The sequence below is a fragment of the Anser anser genome, assembly GCF_964211835.1.
Source record: "Anser anser genome assembly, chromosome: 4".
Classification (NCBI taxonomy): domain Eukaryota; kingdom Metazoa; phylum Chordata; class Aves; order Anseriformes; family Anatidae; genus Anser; species Anser anser.
The window spans coordinates 13845090-13860423 of record NC_139724.1 but is presented as its reverse complement, the minus strand read 5'-3'; the positions used below and the strand labels follow the sequence as shown (position 1 = coordinate 13860423).

Below are 15334 nucleotides of genomic sequence, written 5' to 3'. Positions count from 1 at the left end.
CAGGTTAAGTGAAAAGACTTGGAAACAAATGTCCCTATCCACTGTGTCTCTATAAAATCTTTCCTCTTGCTTTCCAACTTCCTGAACAAACTCTACCCAATGTTGAGTGTCTGGAAAAATACACGTATCTACAAAATGAAGGAAAAAAAATAAACCGGGAAAGAACAGCAGAGCACTGTGAAGAGCAAGTGTTGTTGTGCTGTACCCAGCAGAAGGGATGGTGAAAGTTTTTAACGGCAATGTGGCAAAGAGAAGACAGAAAAAGGCTGGTGGACAAGAAATCTCATCAGAACAGAGGCAGTACAAGAGAGAGGCAGTTCTTTTAAGCCGATAATTTGGGGAGGGACCCCAGACAATAAGACCAGTTTGCATCTGCTGAAGGTACTCTCTTTGCTTACCACCATAGGCCCAACCATACCATCTACATTTGCTTTCTGGATGGCAAGCAAGCTGAAAGGAGAAATAGATTAAAGTGTCAAGGGATCACAGAAGCCCTCTAAGGGTACACGCTTCCCTTCCAAACTCAAAAATGCTGGCAGAGGTAGTGCCCACCTTGAAGCACAGCAGATACTGGCATGGCAGCGATGCTGGATATCAGTTCACAGTCACCTGTTCTTTACAGGCACCCAGGCCCACCCACACAGCTAGATTTGAAAGACCGTTGCCTAAGCAGACAGCTCTGAGGCTCTACAGCCACAAAACCACAGAGGCCATTACAGAGGGTGGTCCGTAAGCTTGGGTCAAGTGGTATCCACGATCTGTTGTTGCCCTAGAATTTACTTCCACGTACCACAAACTCCTAAAGCTAAGGTTTCCTTTTTTCTCTCTCCTGTTTTCCTCTTGCCATTTCTAACTGCATGATCAGCCCTTACTGTTTTTTATTTGTTTAAAATGAAATGAGCCTAAGGCTGTGCTTGGTTTCTGCATATTTTATTTGATCATGCTGTACTTCAAGTATTACATTCCTTCAGTGATGTCAGGTCTCAGCAGCTCTGCTGGAGCTCTAACACACAGAGAGGACAGATTCACTGCCTCATATATTTTCAAAGGATTTTTTCTCTTCGTTCACTGAGAATTATGCAGGAAGCTCAGGCAGAACCTTCATATATTCTGCAGAGACCTTTAATTATAAATTTCTAGGATGTATCCAGCTACTAGATTGTACCATTTGAGGATAAAGTAAGAGAACGTGGTGCCCCTTTGCCCTACCACTTACACATCACTTTGAGTCCTTAAATTAACATTGTGTGCCTGCTCTAAAGGAACACACGATCCTTAACCATGAGGTATGCATGCCCCTAGTCTCATCCATGCAGGTCTCTTGTTTGCACCCTACACACAGCCCTGCTTAGCTTTTCGCATCAAATTAATTAGGCCTCCTACTCATGTGATGTGGGATCCTTTTAGCTTGTCCCCAGTGGGAAGAAAGAAGTTAACCTCACATTGCACAAACTCGGTGAACAAATTTGAGAAATACGCTAGCCTGGCTTTGTCAGTAAAAGTCAGGAATCCTCATAAGGGTGTAGCTGCACTGATAAAAACATTTATACCAGTAGTGTTTCCCTAAGATATACTGTAGTATGCATAGTACAAGTATAGCTAAATTAGCTAGGCTGGTTTAGGCAATAGCTGGGATATTGCCAAAATATCCTATGACAAAACCAAGAGCTAGAAACACAAAAGAGGCAAAGTGACATGCCCAAGGTTTTAGAGCAGTTCAGTTGTAAAAGCAAGGCTAGACTTGAATTCTCAAAACTCATAATAGTGTCTGCCCATCACATATTGCCATCTCCTCGTTAGGACTCTGCCTCAGAAGTCAAAAACCTCCCTTTCCTGGTGTTCAGGGCTTTCCCAGTACGGTGTCCCAGCCGAGATGGGATTCTGACACGGGCAGAGGTCAGGAGCATCTTCCTCCCCTTCAGACAGCACGGGTAAGTTCAGGTAGTGCTTACAGACTGAACTGTCACAATAACAGATCACAAAAAGCATGTTCTGAATGAAGTTAATCTCAGGCTTTAGACACATTTATCTCCTTTCGAGCCCTACAGCCCTTACCTCTCACTCCGTAAAACAGACAGAGCTAAAGCCTATGGCAGTTGCCTTCACTTAATCACTAGATCATACAGCTTGTGAGGAGGAATGAGTCAACAAATCACAGGCATGGCCAGGGCCAAGAAACAAAAGTAGTTTTAAATGTCAAAGCAGACGTCTGATAAGCTCCTGGTGGCTGGGGTGAAGAAAGCTGCAGTTCAGGGAGGAGGGACACACACTACGCACAGTTTTTTGGCAAGGCAACGGGACGTTCAAAATACAGTCGAACTTGAGCAAGGATGCGAAGAGCAATTGGGGGGACAAAAAAGTTTGGGGGACAAAGCCAAATAAACAGAACAAGAAAGTCTCTCCCTCACCTTTTCTAAGTTCCAGCCCCAGAGAGAAGCGGCTTCAGCCTTGGAGACAGCAGCAGCCACTTCAGCAGGCCGTGGAGGGGCTAATATTAAAGGTTAAGCCAAACTTTCAGGACCTCTTTGCAAAAGTGTGCAAACACAGCTAGAACTGATACCCACGCACTCTAAGTAACCAAAAGTCTTCAAATAATTCTGCAGGCCAAAGAGATGAGCTTAGGAAAGGCAAAACAGCAAGGAACTGTGGAAGGGACTTAAAACAAACAAAACAACAGAAGAAAATCCCCAAGCACTGCAGGATGCAGAAATGACATTATAAACCAATGTATTACAATTACCAATTAACAGTTAAGAGCACCAGCATCTAACTTCTTTCTGGAATAAACTCAATGCACATGCTAGATGCAGATGTATTGAGTTCATTCAAGCATATCTTCCTTCGCATCAAAACCAAATCTATACCTGTATTTCAGTTTACCTGGTGGCATCAGTCGAAGAGCAAAGAGCTTTGTTTACTCTAATCATCTGAAACTCCGCGGGAGGCTAGAGCTGCCTAGTAAGCTGAGTCTCACATTTTAGAGACTGTGGAGCTTTTTCCTTATGAAAATTTTGGCTTCAGAATTAGTACAAATCTTACACTTTGCACACAGCAGGGCAGGAACAGTCAGTATTTTCTCCTACCACCAGGATAAATTCCTTGTAATGCTTGCGAACTAGTAACACTACTGAAACCATCCCATCCACTGCTATTGTTGAATTTCCAGCTTAATAAAGGGAGAGGAGGTTTAACACCAGCTCAGGGCTCCCAGATCTCGCTAGAAATAGCAGCTATATGGCTATATGGTGTTCTCTCTAATGTAAAGGAGAGGAGCACTCAGCTGTTTCATGTCATGCTTGACAGTAGCTGTCAAACAGTACGATTGGGTGAAGCAATCAGAGGCAGTGCTCTAGCTACATCATAGCCTTTGCTGTTTCTAACATCACCTGGTATCAAAAAGGGGTCTGGAAGCAAGCTTAACTTGTTTATATTGCAAGATAACCTGAGAGAAGGTAAAAAGTCGTAGAAAATAGAGTTTGGTTAGTTCTGCTACATACTGAACTGTTTATTCCAAGTAGCATATCCATAAATATGATTTCAGTGGAAGGTTTGATGAGCTGTGTTATTTAGGTAACTCTAGGCAAATAGAGAACTGCTAGAGGCACCCGGTTCCCTAAGGCCTGTATTCGTGTTTATTTTGTGCGTGTGTTTGAGTTTTGTTTGTTGAGTTGAAATGACCTGAAATTAATGTCTGTTTTACATTATTGGAAAACTTCATTCTGTATTCCAAGAGGAAGTACTGCTGATTTGGGGATGAGACTCTGCATCTTCAAGGCATAATAAAATGTTGACCTGTAGCCTTTGAGAATGGAGCACACCTACAGAAGTAGCATTCACATTGTCCCCTTGCATACTCACACACACACACTTAGCTAACACCTCCGCCAAGAAGCTTCCTACATGCTCACAACCACATAAAATAAGTGTTTTTCTTCCATGAAACACTTCTAATTCATTAATTTGACCGATTTTGTTTCATGTGGTTTATTCATTTCATTCCTACCACTTCATTTTTTGGGTGAGTTTCCCCCAAAAGTAAAGCATTAGCAGCTTCCTCAGGAATGGGAAATTTCATCTGCTATTGCACAGGTTCCCAAACCCTACTGCTCAAAGCCTAGCAGTGGTATTTTTATTAAGAAAAACAAAACTCAATTGGAAAGTTAGCCATTTCATTAACAGAAATCAGAACACCATGATTTTGGCAGCATTAGAACAGAACTGTGGCTAAAAAGCTTATCTCTATAAAGAAGTGCAGGAATGTTATGGAATTACATTGTTGCCATTACGGAGTTGAATTTCACACTATGTTGGCTGCAGCATCAAGAGATTAACTATTTTCTCATTTTATGTATTTTATGGAGACTCAAGCTGCACCTCTTAGGGGTTTTACAAGGAAATACAAGAAACATTTATTTCCAGTTTATTAGAAAATGTGAATAAATTTAATTGTAACAATAAGTGCAACTGGAAATAATGGTTGGTAAGAACTGGACATGACTAAAATTCTGGATGAGAAGTAAAATTTAAATTCTTTTTGATACCTGAGTTAGAACTACATTGCAGTGTGTGATATGCAGCACGAGAACTGAAAACAATACTGAAAACTATGTGGAAGAAACTAACGGGAGAATGACCGTAAGAACAGAGGGAGGATAAAAACAACTTTCCAGGAGGCAGATGACGTTCACATGCAGTACACCACTCATTATTTTTCTTCATGCTGTCCCACGCACATGTGAATAATGCACCCAGAAATGACTACAACAGAAACTCAAGATTAGAAACACATCCTGTCACCTTCCTCTGTTTGAGAACCATAATATCCAGAAATCATGGCACAGTTTTGTCTTTTTTTTTTTTCCCTGACATCTTGTTATATTCTGCATTTGAGACATCAAAGGGCCATCTCGTCACATCTAAAGTTGGGTTGCTCCACTAGTGGATGAACAACGTAAACCCCTGAGCTCCTTCTGAACTTAGCCTCATCTCTTGAAATTCTTTTGGGCATCCAAAATTATCTGATGGATTTAGATCTCTAACTTTCCCTTGGCTTCAGCTGTAGCCATTCAGAGATACTGAAATCCAATTCTAATGCAAATCTACTTTATCTGAGGGCAGTTAAAGCAACTCATTTCTTTGATTGTAGCTTTTAACACTCTAGAGATGTCATGCTTGTATGCACTTGCGAGGTGCACTTTAGTGTACCTAGCTCAGGGATGATGTGTAAAAACATCATCAGTATGGAAATAATTATTACTTATGAATTAAGATTAAATGATTTTGACTTCAGGGAAAAAAATAATGACCATAATAGAAAACCTGGTTACAAATGCTGTGATGTAACTACAATCTCTGAAGGACAATGTCCCTTCCTAGAGTAATTACTCCCCACTCTCATCTGGAGGGAAAAATAATTGATTTATGGTACATGATTAATAGGGTTCTACTATATATGCTATTTCATACTGTGAATATTTAGCAAACCTTTATGATGACTTTGTGCTCAGCAGGGAAATTCTCTTTGCACATCCATGCAAAAACAGCCCCCTTAGCTTATGAGACAAAGGCAAGGTGTCAGGTAAAGCAAAGGAGATACTAGTAGTTTTTATGGTAGAAAAACAATTCTCTCCGCTATTATACTTGATTTTTTAATTAAGATTTGAAATTCCTCATTGGAAACCACTGCCACCAGTAATCCTTTTAATTAACCAGTATCCAGAATCCCATAATTTCTGTGTTCTGCACATTAAACCAACTGAGCACTTGCGTGTTGTGTTTCTTTAACATTTTCACTTTCTGGGCTGGTGCTTCAGAAGAATTAGCACTTGAGGAGCATTAACCTAAGGAAAGACAGACGATGCTTTAAGGTCAGTCTTCAAGCCAGAGCATGGAATGAATTTGGCATCCACTGTGTCAATGGAGGTCTGCGTTATGTAGGAGATGGATGTATGCTATTTTATTACTATATCTCATTACTGATTTTATTAGGATCATTTTGCAGGTTTTCAGAGGGGATGCTTTTTTTTTTTCTTTTTTCTTTTTTTTTTTTTCCCAGTATTATTATTCAATGCCTTCTGGAAGCTGATAGGGGGAGCTATTATCACAAAATGTCAAATGCCAGTAATGCAGAGACATACCTTTCACTGCAGTACAGTGGAAGTAGATTCAACAAATTTGGTGCCCAGTCAGTACTGGGAAATGCTGAAAGCAGTTGCAGGGAAGGCAATTGTGAGACTGGTGTGATGAGAGAGACATTTTTCAGTGAAGTGGAACAGGCTGAAGTGATGCTCAGAAACCCTGAGAAGTATTACATCTAATTAGTGTGGCTGTGCAAATGATGTAACAAGGCATTTGAGAATGAAACTGAATAGCAGTTGGATAAAAGATTAATAATCAGTATGTCTGACATCTATCAGATGCCCAAGAGAGGAAAGGTCCAGATATAGTAATCCACACTGAAATAAGATGGTGCAGATAGATACTGGAATAGTCAGTTAGAGGGAGTAGATGAGCAGCTGCAGAGTGGAAAGCTGAGAACAGATGAAGTCCTTACATGTGCATTTCGCTTTGGACCATGCTTCTGGTGGCTTGGAAAGCCAGCTGCCACTTTGGCATCAGTGTTTTTTCCACTGCCTTGAGTATGATCTCTTACTTACCCAGAGTAGTATTTCCATCTTGAGTGCTAAATATAGGAAATTCCCTTTTCTCCTTGTCCTCCTCCAATATATTGACATTATTGTGTTGAGATGGTATTAGAAACACAGAGGGAATTTTTCACTTTCAGAATTATGGTTTCAGATTGTCTGCAAACTTGGGAGGAAATAATAGACTTATTTGCATGTTGATTATTACTTTTTTTTTTTTGAAAAAGTGAAATAGAAACATAATATAAGAGAAATAGATAATCCCATAACTCATGAAGCTGTGACTATATGCACCAAACTTGGGCCTGACCACTGGGATGTAAGCATGTCTCAGGATTCAAGTTTAATGTGTTATTTTATGGCTATTATTTTTACAGTTAAAGTAAGGGATAAAGGATGAACTTTGCATATAGGTCCGCTCAACAAGAAAAGTGTAAACTGCTGCTTTGCCAGAAACTTCAAAGTGACAAGGGCATCAGCCTTCACTCACTAGCCACAGGAAATGGCCAAAAATTCAAACAAAATCATCCCATTGCTCTGCCAAGACCATGAGTCCAAACGGATCATAAGTTATTTGGTGAGGGAGGGAATACCTCTATTAATATTAAAGAAATTACACTAACAACTCAGTTAGAATTTGCCCAATGGGCAATGACCAGACCTAGCTACAGTGATTAAAGGACCTCATTCATATCTAATGATCACAGAGAGTAATAATCTCATTGTAAGAGGCAATCAGACACTTGTTCGCTCTTATCTTTTCTCCACATGTGTAGTTACTAAGAAAGGATCTGCCTTTGATCATTTTTCCTGCGTTGCCCTTTAAGTCATTTCATTAAAGGGCCAGAGTTTCCTGGATTAATGGTCATTTGTCATTTCCCCAAATCAATTTTGCCTCTAGTCCGTTGAGACTTCACAAACATTTCCGCAAATGTTTTTCAGAACTTCGGTAGTTACAATGGTTTCTTTCTGAAAGAGCACTGTATTTCAATAAAATATGTGCCATACTAAAAACACTTCCTTCATGGGGAAGACTTGCATTGTCTCAGGGTAGCACAGCTGTTCTGATTGTTAATAAAAGAAATTCACTCCTTCATATCAGTAAAGGGCTGAAATTCAGAGGCTGTGCTTTTCTTCAGCATTCGGAGTTACCTGGGAGACTGTATTAATGCCATCTTAATAATTGGACCCGACTCTTTTCAGCAGGGATATATTTTTTATTATTTTTTTTTCTCAGACAGAAGGAACTTTTCATTTTTTCAAAAGCACAAAATCGGGGCGGGGGAGTTCAACTGCTCCATTCCCATCCTATGCCAAGACCGCTCCCCTTTCAACTCCAGCACGTTTACTAAGAGGTACAACAAATTTAACATAACTTCACAGAGAGATCTCATACCACTTTAAACCAAACAATACATCTTCATCCACCAAATGTAATTTATCCCACTTTTACAGTGGTGGTATAGAGATAAAGAGACACTAAGCATTCACTAATTGTGTTTTACTTGTTGGGCACCTACCACAAGACACTTGTGGCCAGATTTTCAGAGTGCTTTTGAGGCCGGTAACTCCAGCACGTAGATTTGCAAAGCTGTTAGTGTGTTAGTCATTAGGGTAACACCAGAGACCCCTCTGAGGCTCTCTAAATATCAATGCCAAAGTTGTTAGATCGTGAGTGGTACCAGCTAAGAGCCTGAGCAGGCCTTTTTACCTCAGCAAGTGAAGTCCAGGCCTAAACATGTGACCAGCTGGGCCTTCCCCGACATGAGGCCTGGGCAGGTGCCATATTTCTCATCTCTGCTGATCAAGTGGCTGCTCTGTAGTTTGGTTTGGGCAGGTGAGAAGACACATGAGCTTGGATATCAGGACAGACAGTTCCTGTTAACGGCAGGGCAAGAGCACACATGCTGCTGCTAGCAAGCAGTAGTAGGACATGACAAGTTGCCCACCCCTGACATCCCTCTTTAGTTAAGTCCATGCTAGAGCTGAACCTATATACTCATCACATTCATGGGGATTGACCATATTGAAAACTGGGGCTGTCAGGGTTTGCTCGTGGTCAGTCACAGCACTGTGCAAGCCACAATACCACATTCTGGTCATCTCATTAGATACCTTCATCAAGCACAATTGCAATTTGTAAATGTGATCGTGTTGCTTTTATTATTTTTGTTTTTAAAATAATAATTCACCTAAGTGACTCCCATCCAATTGACAGGCATATACAGGTTACGCTTCGTTCAATTCAGGTGTTTCAGTTCAATCAGCACTCAATTCTTTTCAATGAAACCTTCCAGAAGTAGGCTGGCCAGGACCCATGAGATGCAATTGTAATAATAAATGCCAGTCTTTTTGAAGTAGGTCTGAAATGCCTGACTGGCAAGACAGAAGGCAGCAGAGAGCTGAGGAATCGAATCTCATAAGAGTGCTTCTTAAACCCAAAGTGATGTGGCTACCAAGCATCTCAGTGAAACAATAAATACTATTTCACACAGATCCAGAGAAACAAGGGATCCAAGGAAATGTTTCTCCAAGCTGAATGGGCATTTCCCAGGACTTGTTGATTTTATGACCTCATCTGTGCCCTTAGCTGTCAGCAAAACAGTGCTGAAAGCTCCCCATTTAAAGCAGGCCATAGCAAACAGAGATTTACCGTCTGTCCAAAGCTTGTATAAATTTACTGTGGGCAAAAGCTCAACAAAAGCTTATAAAAGAGGTACCTGTGGCTTCCAAATTAAGCTCATTTTCTCTAATTAGCCTCCTTTTTCACAGTTTTCCTTTTTCCTCCACTCTTAAAAAAAAAAAAAAAAAGCTGCAATACCGTGAATGCCATAAAATTCATCTGCTTTTACTGAGCAGAGACTTGACACTTTAAAATTTTGCTGGAAGAGAAGTACAAACTTCTAGCTCTATTGCAAAGCAGACAAGGGAAAACAGGCACTCTGGTTGACTTGGATGTAGCGGTCAGAAATCTTATACGTTTGCCTGTTACTAATTTCCATCTGGTTATATTCCAAAAGAATCTGTCCTCTCCTTGGACATTAATTCCCATCATAATTGTTCATTGTTTGTAGGCCAGTTTCTGTGTTACCCCTCTCCACTGACAGACCAAAATTCATTTAATCTGATAGAAGTCTTACTGAAAGCAACCAGTACAGAACATGTTTATGGCAAATGCTGTCCTTGTCATTAGATTATCATTGCAAAGAAAAGGAGGCAGGCAATTTGTTCATTAACTTTAAGCAACTGCAAATAAAAGACTGGTTTCCTAGGACCAGTCTATAACAGAGGAGCTCTAAGCTCCTAAAATAATTATTTTAATAAGCAGCTTAGGAGGAGTTAATGGCTCTAGGAACTAGAAATGGGCTACAAAGCAAAGAATGAGGTGCTCTGTGAGCACCCTGAGTGCCCTGTGCTGGGCTCACCCTGAAATCTTGTCTCTGTGAAAGCCCAGTTCATCTAGCCTAGCTTTAACCTCTCTCTGCAGCACTGGGAGAGGCATGTACAGAGAGCAAAAAAAAGAAAATCTACAGTTAAGTTTGGTGCTCCAGCTGGATTCATCTGGTCCCAAGAGCATCTTAGCTCTCCCAGCTGTCCATGACACAAGGCAAAGGATACCTTCTGCAACCTCCCATGGGAACAGAAAGCATAAATTGGCCAGAAAACCACAGCCCGTGACATGCAGCAGAGCTATCGTGTCCTCATTTTCAGCAGTTTCACATTTCAACCAGTTCTGCCTTGCATTGGGCACGTGCTATTTTTTGTCTCAGAAGAAAGGTGAATGCGGCCCATGGCACTGGGGTTTATTTGCATATCCCTTCCCAGCAGCAGCTCTGCTATCTGAAGAGCTAACTCTTCTTCCCCACCGAGGCAGCCACAGCTGCTCCCTGCTGTGGGTTACTCATCCATCTCCAGATCTACTGCTCATGTGAGTACTCCTGACATTTCTCAACCGAAGTCAGAACTGTAGTTAATAACTGCTCTTTGCTAACATTGGTTCTCTTGGTTGAAGCAGATCTGAGGAGATGGAGACTTCTGAATGGGAGAAGGCAGTGAGCAGGATGGACGGTGATCTCTGTGCAGCATCTGCAGTCCAAGGATGCTACCCAAACGTACCTTCATTTAACTTAAACTCATCTGTCTCCACAAGGCAGTGAAAAATCACTGTGCTTTCAAACAGTCCTGTACCCTGACTTAATTGCAAGAGAAGAAAAATAAGTCCAACCACCAGGACTGTTAGCTGAATCACTCACAACTTAGCCTGCAGGAATGAGGCTGGATAGGCAGGGAGGCTCTTTCTGCTCCTAATACACATTGATCTATTCACTGCATGCTGAAAACCTTCAAGCTTTTATTCTGTACCAACAAACAGTGCAGTCATTTAGGTTGTACCAGATATTTACCCCCTCCCTATCTCTCCTCGCAGACATGAATACCATTATGAATGCAAATAAAGTACCTGTGAAAAACAAAGGGTCTCACAATCAGTGAAATGCAAACTGGGTTTAATAGAGCAGGCCTGGAAAATCTTCAGTAACGAGTTCTCCATAAATGTATCATAGGGAGGCAACGTGCATGTAATACAAGATTTTGAGTTGGCTCGTTTGTTTGTTTTAGCAAAGAGAGTTATTATCAGACTACTTTGAAATGTTTACACTGAAGATGAGGTTTTCTCTCTATTTATTTGTTGTCTGCAAAATATGTTCCATCTTTTCACACAAGGATCTTGATTTGTACCTGCATCCAAAGCTAATGATGCTGACCCAAAAATAATTCAGTAAACCTCTTTAAAAGGACAATAATAAATTCCTTCAAGATAAGGGGAGAAATTTAGGACTAATAAGCCAAAGAAATGATAGATCAGAGAGGATTTAAAAATCACCTAGTTGTTGCTCAGCCTAATTTAAATACAGGAAGAATATCACATTTCATCTTCATCTTCCATCTTCAAATTTAAGAGCTCCTTAAGTCCTCCTTTATACCTGAAGTGTCACTAGCACATACATTAATGCTGGCAAAATCCATTTACCGCAGGCAAGGTGTTCAAGTTCATCTCCTTGTTTTCCCCAATTGTGTTAATTTCTCTCAATGTTCTTTGTTTGTAGTAAAGAAACAAACAAGCACTTTGTGTTCATTAATCTGAAGTTCCTCCCCAGTCATTTATGTGCATTTTGGGACTGTGCTTATGAGCATTGCCAGCATTCAGCCTAACTGTGCTTTGAAATCCCCAGCTTATTTCGCCCTTTGGACATGGCTCCTCCATATCTCACTGAAATAAAATGTAAAATAACCTGGCGTACCTAAACACATTTCCTAAAAGTACTCAAGTCTTCTGAAAAAAATGAAACCATCCAAATTTTAAATAGTAATTAAAATTAAAAATAAACAAGGACTTTGTCAGAGACTCCCAGGCATTACTGTTCAAGGAAAGCCATACATCAAGGAAAGCCATACATCCTTTCCCATCTTCCCTCAGCCATAGAAAGAAACCCTGGGGGAGGTGACTCACCCTTTTGCAGCATCCTGATTTGTATCCTGATCTCTTCCCTAGGAAAAGAGCATCTTCTGCTTGTATCTGAGGAGGAGATACAGCAGGAATTTACCTTACAACTTGATTCTTTGGGATCTGACAGGGCACATGCTGTAAAGAGTGGGCCTCCTCCCTCTGCTTGGGCACCAAGTCTCATGAAACCAAGATCCTAAGGCATCTGCCACCTCAACCAACTGCACCTAAAATTGGCCCATTCAGTCAGATATTCCTGAAGAAGGACAGGAGGGAGTCAATCACTTCATACCAACCTCATATCCTTAATGATATAGAAAAAAAAAAAAAAGTCTTTCTCAGACTCCTATTCTTTACATTTCCTTTTTTCTTTTATTTCCTCCCCCCATATAGACATAGCCCTGTGACATGCAGCCATTCACACTCTTCAGAGAGGGGCCAGACAAGTCCATCCCAGCAGACATCCTAAGAAAAGCAGAGGAACCTTTAAAATTGTGTCAGTTCATCACCGAATCTCAACCTCCCCGACTAGAACTGTAGCTCCTTACAACAGCTGAAATACCGGAGTGAGTTCCTTACTGGTGTTAATTAGTTGCTCGCAGTTGATTTATACTTGCTGTCATCTGCTCCAGTCTAGCTGTATTTACAGTGCTGCGTAGAACATACCACTGGTAAAAAGCTTTGGATATTCCCTGCGGTAGCACAACCCTTCATCATTCAGCTATCGTATCTACAAGTACAAACCCCAGTGTTTCTGCACCAACACTCATAAGCACCCCATGACCATCCGTGGATTTCCAGCACCACTTTGGTCCCGTTTCAGGAGGTAGAGGGAGGGTGCTCAGGTCCTTCTGCTCTCTTCTCCCTGGTACCCCCTCATCTTTGCCCAAACTGACCTGGATCCTGCAGGGAGCTCAGCTCACCTTTCTTTGACTTTTCTTTCTTCAGAGGGGCAGCGACTGGGAAGCCAGAAATCAGACTTGAAAATGGGTCATTGCTCTACACCTTGAAAGGCCTGTAATGTGGGTTAAACCTGTTTTTAAAGCTCATGGTGGTTGTACTTCTGTATGGGTCAAAACCTACTTCAAGATGACTTCAAGAGTTTTCACCCATACCTCACACCGTGCTCCACTTTAAGGACAGACCTAACACTAAAGCCTTAGCTACATTCCATGTGCTGTTAGCTATGCCTTTAAGTCCCTATGGTTCAAAGCATCGGTGCACTCCCATCTATCATTTCTTCCCCTCATCTCCTCTTCCATCATAGACCACAGCTTTCTAAAACATTCATTTCTTGCTCAAGCCAGAGCCTAACTTTTCCCTTCCCCTCACTTTGCAAGCCTTGCTAGGACCCCTCTTGGTCACATGTATAGTCTCATGGGGACATATGTAGTGGATGGTGACATACCTGTACCTCTCCATGCTGACAGGCTTCTTCTCACAGAATCACAGAATGGCTGAGGTTGGAAGGGACCTCTGAAGACCATCCGGTCCAACCCTTCAGCCAAGCAGGATCACCTAGAGCACATTGTGCAGGATGGCATCCAGGTGGGGTTTGGATATCTCCAGAGAAGGAGACTCCACAACCTCTCCGGGCAGCCTGTCCCAGTGCTCTGTCCCCCTCACAGTAAGGAAGTGCCCTCTCATATTGAGCCAGAACCTCCTGTGCTTCAGTTTGTGCCCATTGCCTCTTGTCCTGTCGCTGGGCACAACTGAAAAGCGACTGGTTTCTTGTGCCTGCTGGACGAGCCCCAGGCAGGTGGGAGAGCACAGAGGACACAGCTTGTTTGCAAAAACACTGACAGTAGAGGCCAATAAATTTAGTTCACCAGAGGAAGAAAAAAAATAACAAAAGGATCTTTTGCCACTTAATTGCTCTTTTCTTTCTTTCTTTTTTTTTTTTTTTTAACTGCCAATTTCCTGCTTCCTTCTCATTTTTTTTCCTTTTTCTTTCATCCAAGGCTGTTTTCTTCCTGCTGTCTAAGAAACCGAAGCAAATTGTTTTCAGTGGATCTATCTACGTGTGTGAAGATAGGCATGAGCAGAGCTGCTCATAAAATCAGCACCCTGAAGAGATGAGATCATTTCACACGTGCTGTTTGTTTCCCGTTATACTGGGGAATTTACAGTGGCTGCTGGCCACTATAAATACTGGACTGGTATGAAGTATTTCTCATATATTTTACCGCAATGTTCACTGCTGTGTTTTTGTCCTAAGAGTCATTTGATTTGTTGTAATTGATTTGGGTGGGTTTTCTTTCCTAATTAACTGTTGTTATGATGGAATGATGCAATCCTTTTCACAAACCAGAGCTTAGAAATGAAATTTGGAATAGGGTAATAGCAGGAGAATGGAGGAGAGCCTTACCTACCAGGAAGGCCTACTGATGGACTGTGAATCCAATTAGCTGTGGCATTTTTTGGTGCTGCTCTCATTAGTGGTGTGAGTGGACATGCTCAGTTTTTCTGTGCTTGTGGTCAGCAGCCTGCAAAATGCATTTCTTTTTAAGACTTATTAAAAACGACATACATCAAGAAGAGCTCCTGAGCTAATGTTGTGGCAGAACTTGCCTTTTGCTGGTGGTTGCACACATCTGCCCATCACTAGCCCTACTAGCAGAAGAGTGAGGCCATGGAACTTGGCACACCTGCTGCCATCTCTGCAGAAGACTTCATCTGCACAAGGGCACACACACAACGGAAGGAGAGATCAGGCAAGGCTTGTAGAGAGAAAGAACACCCCAGTTGCACTGCCAACCAATCTTGATTTACTTTTGGATGCTTAAGTCCAGGATCAAATGCTGAAAGGCAGGCTAGAAGTGAAAGCATATCTCACCATTTATCCTTCTGTCAGGCCAATGCATTTACCTTTGTTTAACTGGAATGCATGCTGTTTCTGCTTGCTTATTTTCAACAGAGGGTTGAGAGTACTAAAAATGTCTACATTCAAATCTTTTTCAGTTGTTAACCATGATTTTGGGAGGGGACTGAAACCAGGACTTGCAGGATTTTTTTGAGAAAACATTTGCCTTGCCTTGCCTCGCCTTGCCTTTCACCGGGCCTGTTCAGCCTGGAGAAGAGGAGGCTGAGGGGGGACCTCATCGCACTCTACAACTTCGTCGCGAGGGGGAGTGGAGAGGCAGGTGACCTATTCTCTATAATCACCAGTGACAGGACCTGCGGGAAC

At 41.7% G+C, this 15334-nt stretch overlaps 1 long non-coding RNA gene across 2 annotated transcripts in view; it reads left to right on the top strand.

Annotated features, from left to right (window-relative positions):
• The window catches only part of LOC310899497, a 30025-nt gene that overhangs the window by 11849 nt on the left and 2842 nt on the right, over positions 1-15334 (top strand). The window contains exons 2-4 of one of the 2 annotated variants that reach the window (XR_014584347.1): positions 12541-12713; positions 14109-14306; positions 15109-15286. This is a non-coding gene — a long non-coding RNA (uncharacterized lncRNA). Of the gene's footprint in view, positions 1-10659; positions 12714-14108; positions 14307-15108; positions 15287-15334 lie in introns of both variants that reach the window. The other variant, XR_014584348.1, reaches the window with a different exon arrangement.